This window comes from Empidonax traillii, unplaced genomic scaffold, assembly GCF_003031625.1.
Source record: "Empidonax traillii isolate 1590-97213 ecotype Southwest subspecies unplaced genomic scaffold, ASM303162v1 scaffold57:size2250009, whole genome shotgun sequence".
NCBI classification, from domain to species: Eukaryota; Metazoa; Chordata; class Aves; order Passeriformes; family Tyrannidae; genus Empidonax; species Empidonax traillii.
In genome coordinates this window covers 2,214,130-2,220,500 of record NW_020955250.1, presented here as the reverse complement: position 1 = coordinate 2,220,500, position 6,371 = coordinate 2,214,130, and positions in this window count along the sequence as shown.

Below are 6,371 nucleotides of genomic sequence, written 5' to 3'. Positions count from 1 at the left end.
GTAAGCAATGAACAGCTGCTGTGCTTTACATTTCCCATGGTGACAACAACAAATTGCAGCCTGTGTGCGGAGCAGCCACTTCTGAGAGTGGGGTTGGGGGAGCTTGTTCTGATGTGGGGGATTTATTTATGGACTGTTTACTTTATTTCCTCCTGGGGTGTCCTCTCTTCTCAGTCTGAACCACAGCTGTGTGCTGGCATTGCCAGGGGTCCCAGCAACCACTTTGCAAGGGCTTGCCAAGGGAGCCCATGTGCAAACGGCTTTGGGAACCTTCTTGGTTCAGAGTCTCTTGCCCATCACAACATCATTTACTGCTTTATAAATATTTAGAGATCTCATGTACATGTGCACAGCCTGCTGCAGCAAAGTTTCCCCCCAGCACAGCAGGGAGGAGACACCAGTTCATGCCAGTGACATGCTGGGACCAGGCAGCACCAGCTGTGTTTCACCACGGGTCCAGCAGTGGCTGTCACCTGCCCTGTCGCCTCCTCTCCATTCCCAAGTGAATGGTAATGCACCCAAAGCCGTTATGTCCCTGTGTCAGGGTCACCCAAACTCATCTGTCACTCCTTCCCCTTTTTCTTTCCTCTTTTATCCTCCTGGAGCGGCACCGGCAGCCACCACCATTCAGAGCTTCTCCTTCACTTTCCTGCATGTTTTTAGAGAGCCTTTAAAACCACGAACATCAATTATCACAGAGGAGTTTTCATCCCGCACAAGGGCACAATAAGCAATGCAAATGGCACAAATAAAGTGTTTGATATTTAATGATCCCACACTGGATGGGGAAGATGTGCTCTTGAACAGCAGTAGCTTTCTCAAGCCAGTGCAATGCAGAAGGACCTCTGTCTCCCATGACTAATGGAGCACTAATGATTTTCCTTTATCATCCAAAATGAAAACAAAGGATTTAAGGGATGTTTTATTGCAGCGCTGTGGATCTTTCTATTCATTTTTTATTCCCCGCATTAAAAGCTTTGACTTGTCCTTCTGAAGCTGCCTCTCCCTGGTGTTGCTGCTGCTTTTGTAATTCTCTCCCTTTGCCTCTGAGGACTGGAAAACATACGCTGTGGCTCATGCAGCCTCTGACGGGAGCAAAGGTGCCCAAACTGTCCCCATTAGCCACACTGTCCTCCAAAAACTTGTGGATTTGGGTATTTCAAACCAGGTGTGAATTACCACCAGGGCTGCACAGGCACCATCAGGGAGGTCAGCCCAAGGCACAGGGGGAAAGCTCACCCATCCTCAGCTCTCATAGGGATGATGGAAATGCCAGAAAGAACCAGGATGGAGCAGATCTTGAAGCAACAATGCTTCATTCCCTGTAGCTGGGGGGGGGGGGGGGGGGGGGGGGGGGGGGGGGGGGGGGGGGGGGGGGGGAAGTGATTTGGAATGAGCTGCTTGCTTGCCCTGGCTCCTTGGAAGCAAAGCCCACCAGCCCCCTCCCTGGCACTCTCATGCACCAGCTGCAGGGTGCATATTTAACAGGGAGAAGAAAGGGAAGACTTGTTTTTGCCAGGAAAACACCCAGGGTGTATAGTGCATGCACCGTCCCTTGTGCTGAGCCCTGTGTTCAAGCAGAGGCACTGATGTAAAGGAAAGATGGCAGGATGGGAGCGGCACTGAAGGAGATCCTGCAGTTGAATCATTCTGCAAATGGCAATGGCTCAAATCACTGTACAGCTCTTTCTGGCCATTTGATGTAATTAAGGCCAGGCTCTGAGGTGCCATCGCAGCCCCACGACACATTCCAAATTGCTGCTCCTCTGCAAAACTGCCTTCAGAGCTGTCCTTGAGACATCGGCACAGGGGTTAATTGGAATCGACAGGAAAATTGGCCTCTGGAGGGAGAACTGTGGATGCTGGATATGTGCGAGCCAGTGGGAACGGAGCCACGCTGCTGCCAGGGCCCTGATATCCCCTTGCACAGTAGCAGTGGGTTCTGGCACCCATGAGATCAGTGACTCCACGTCCAGCACAACCTCAGCTGCCTTCCCTCCAGCTGCCTTTGCCCCAGCAGCCAGAGGCAGCCCAGACACCAGCACAGAACTCTGACAGGCACCAGTGCTGCTGAGATGACGCAATTGCCCCATGCCCATGGGCAACGCTGAGGATGGATTTGGCCCTTCCAGCTACCAGCTCTCCAAATCTGGCATTGACACTGAGCTCAGTGCCCGGGTGCTGGCAGGATCTTACGGGGGATAAAAGCAGAGCTGGAGCCTGGCCACTGGGCCACCTCCCTCCTTCCTCACCCACGAGCAGCACGCCAGCTGCTTTGCACAGTTGTGGACTCCTGTCATTTTTCTAAGTATCCCTCGTCTCCTTCAATGCCATTAATCACACTATTTCAATTAACAGACCTGAACCATTGAGCAGACCTGTGCTGCACTAATGCGTTATTAATTGGGTCAGGTTGGATGGCAGCAATATTGAGTGCCAGGCAGCTCTGAGCTTTCATCTCCTGGTCCAGGCTTGTTTCATTTATCTAATCACCTCCCCAGTGCCACAGAGGCCCCTTTTACTTCTTCCTTCCCCACCCACCTTCAAGCTACCCGGATACACTTTCTGCATTGCCTGGTATGAACTATATACTGAAAGGAGTCATATCTAAGTCACAGTACTATCCCAAGAAAAATCAATGATTGTTTACATTACTATCCTACAATCTCTATTTTAAAGTAATTCATGGCAGAGCTGTGCTATTAATTTTATCAAGTCGTTAATAGTGGGCAGATATTATTCTGCTCCATTGATCCCAAGTTGACGCAATTGCCACTTACAAAACCTCACACCGTATGGCTGAAAATTTCAATTCTGTTTGCAACCTGAAGCTATACAGTAAAAACATGCCAAGCCAGATGCTGGTGGTGGAAACTGGGGAAAGCTGATTGAAAACAAACAAGGAACTGCCCAAATATTGCAACTTCCACCCTTTTAAAGCAGAGGTATGAAAATCAGCCTGGAACCCAGCCATTCTCAAATGACCCCTGCCTAAGGGAGAGACCGGTACTATCCTCAAACCTCCTGGATCCTATGGTTTAGAGAAAACTCATCATCATGGATTATTGGTTAACTGACATGAATAGGAAATTTTATAGGTGAAACTAAGTTTAGCTCTATCTATACAGAAAACATACCAAAAGCCAGGACAGGCCCATGACCAGCTAAGTGTGCATTGCACTCTGTTTACAGCAGATGAATTTCAGCCAGAGGCCTCGGATCTTCTTTCCCTCTTCTCTAGGTAAAAAAATTAAGAACAGAGCAGTGTGGAAAAAACAGAGGAAAACAAAATGGTACAAATGACCTGGATCTCAAACATCTCCAGGAAATCCAACAGCATAGACCAACCATCTGATTGTGAGAGGTGTGAGGGATCCGGCATGGCAGGAAAGTAAAGGGATCCCCAGTGGTGAAGTCTACCCTATGGAGGGTCCATGTGGGTGCCCAATGTGGCCCACAAGGCACAAAAACATCATTTTAGCCATCAGAAATTAAAAACTAAAGTTTAAATAAAAAATGAGGGCTCAGCTTGGAAAAAGGTTAGCTCAACATCGTCCTTTTGATCAGGGGCAGAAATGTGCTTCGTGTCTATTTGTGAGTCAATAAAAACCTGCCATTTGAGGAATGGGATTAAAAAAAGAGAGACAGGTGCTGCCCCAAGATCTTGCACTCTAAATCGAAGGTGAAGGATGCATGGATGGATGGATGAATGAATGTATGAATGGATGTAAATAGTGGAGAAGAGTGAATTAAGGAGCAGGCAGGTGCCATCCTATGAGCCTGCACTGCCATCAGCCTCACTGTTGATAATAAACAAAGGATTTGAAGGAAAACCATCATGTCTGCTGAGAGCCTTAGCAATGTAAACAGGAGGAAGCTGAGCCTCTAGGAGGCCTGGCTAACTGGGACCAGTAGCCTTTGGAGTACATACTACTGGAGAGTGACCTCCTCTCTGCTAAATGCTTTGGATTTTGAAGTGATAAATGCATTTGTTTGGGACGTACAGTTTGACCTGATTGCTCTGTCAAATGTATTTTAAAAACACCTTAAAGCAACATAGGAACCCTCCTTCAGTAAAAATTTGGGCAACTGAGTTTTAAAGTTGCAGAAGCTCATAGCAGCATTAGACAGTGTAAACCACCTGGATTTGGGAAGTGAGACCAAGTTACAACAGCTGAGACTCTGGCCCAGAATCCACCCACAGTAACACGGAAAGATGTCAAAAATGCTGGTTCCTGGGGACTGGTGAATACTCTGGAGAAGGCAATTGATTTATATGATCAACTTCACTCAGTTAAAATGGTTGTTCCACATTATAAACTGGCAGCCTTGTCTCCCTCGCAAAACAAATAAATGAAGAAATAACTTACGTGCTTCTCTCCACAACTGAGAGATGTTCTGCAGCTGGGAAGCTCCTCAGGGTGCCTGTATGGTGCTGCAGGAGGGTGTGTGCCAGGGGCTCTGTAAGCTGGGATGCAGGATCAGGATCCCTGCTGTTTGTCTGGGATGCTCCTTGCTGCCCACCTCCTGGTGCCAGCTTCCAGCAAGCTCAGCCACTGAGATTCCCTATGGAGGGATGCTCAGGGGAGCATCCCTAAGCCTGGCTGGGGTAGGGCAGAGCACATGCCTCCCCTCAGTGGGGTGTCTGGGTGACAGAGGAGCAGGCACAGAAACTTCCCAGACCCAGTGGTTCTTACGCTGGTCAGGAACAAAGCTGTTTGCGAGTGGGGCTGAAACAGAAGCTCAGATTCATGAGCGTTTTTGCTATTGAAAGTGGTGATTTTTAGCAATTCCCCTGTGTGGGGTTTTTGACCCTTTTAGAGAGCTTAAAGCTTCCTCTTCCTGCAGGAGCAGCATGACCTGTCTGCTGTACAGGTGTGGGGAGCCCAGAGCCCACACCAAGCCTGCAAACAGCTCTCTCAAGGCAGACCAGATGTACATTAGCCCAAGCACCTTTCCTAGTGCTTGACACTCTTTACCAGGGGGTAAGTTATAGGCAAATCCTTCCTGTCTCACCATCCAGACAGGTCGAAGTCCCTTGGAAACTCTGATAGAGTTTGGCTCATCAGCGTATCAGAATCTGTTTTATTTTATCTGCCTGCACAAGCCTGCATGCAGGGATAGATCAGATTAACATGACTGATGAAAAACATCCTCCTCTTTATCCCCTCTGACAGCAGCAACCCTTTATCAACAGTCTGAAGACAAAGTTTTCTCAGCCATAAGTTTTCTGCCCTGAGGGTTTGTTGTTGGTTTTTGTTCCAGTAGAAGTTTATTTTTGCTTCAAGAAAAATCACAACACTTTGATGGAAGATTTTTCAGCCATCCTTATGCATTAGACATGGTGGCAGACAGGCTTGGCACATCAACATCTGCTGCTTCTCACTGGATTGAATTTAATATCTGGTGTATGAGTGCTAACCCTCCCTCGGAGCTTCATTGGAGTCAGCTCAGTGAGATGGCTGAAGAAAATAGCTCCTTTTCTAAAGGTTTCCAAACACTTTTCCGAAGTGACCCTCTCATCATTTTATCCTCTTTTACAAAGCTAACTTCACAATGCCCTCCAATGAGGCTTTGGGGAGGACAGCGCTATAAATTGCAGCCCAGTGAATCTGCCACTCACTGCTGCTAATATACTGCATTTATCCTCACTGCCACAGAGGCTGTGGCAGCCAAAGGAGGAGAGAAGGAGAAAAGCAATTACTTCTCGCTCAGCTTGTCACCAAATCCTTTCATCAGCCCTCTCATGTCTCTCTTGGCTGCCTGAGTGACTCGCCATGCTCTGCTGTGCCAGTGCTGGATTCAGTGGCACTGGTGTAATGGGGCGTGAGGATGGGGAAGGGCTGGGGTAACGCGGGCACCGGGAGCCCCCTCAGTGCCTGGCAGACCCCAGGCTGTCCCATTCATGTGCATCGAGTCTCACCAGCCCAAACTACTGCTCCTTGAATGCCATTAGGATCCCCTGATCAAGACGTGGGTTTGTTTCAGCCGGGAAGTCTTATCCCAAAAGCATCCCCCCGTGTGGATTGAGGGAGAAGACGAGGGGTTTCCTCCAGGTTTTGGTTTTTTTTTTTCTAAATATCCTTCAGTTCTTAAAGAGCCCCATCTCCTGGAGAGGACTCAAGCTCCATATCCTCATTGAGCAGTGTGGATCAGCCAGACATTGAGCTAAAAGCAAAGATACTGACTCCTGAAATGAGCCCAAAATCAGGTTAATTTTCTGATTTATGCAGGGGTTCCCAGGAGCAGCAACATCTTCCCAAGACCTAAAACTAGGTGGGATATCAAAAGCCCTTGCCTCGGGCGTGCATTAAATTGAAGACAAATATTGTGAACAGAACCTGATGAACCATTTTTCTGATTTTCTTCAA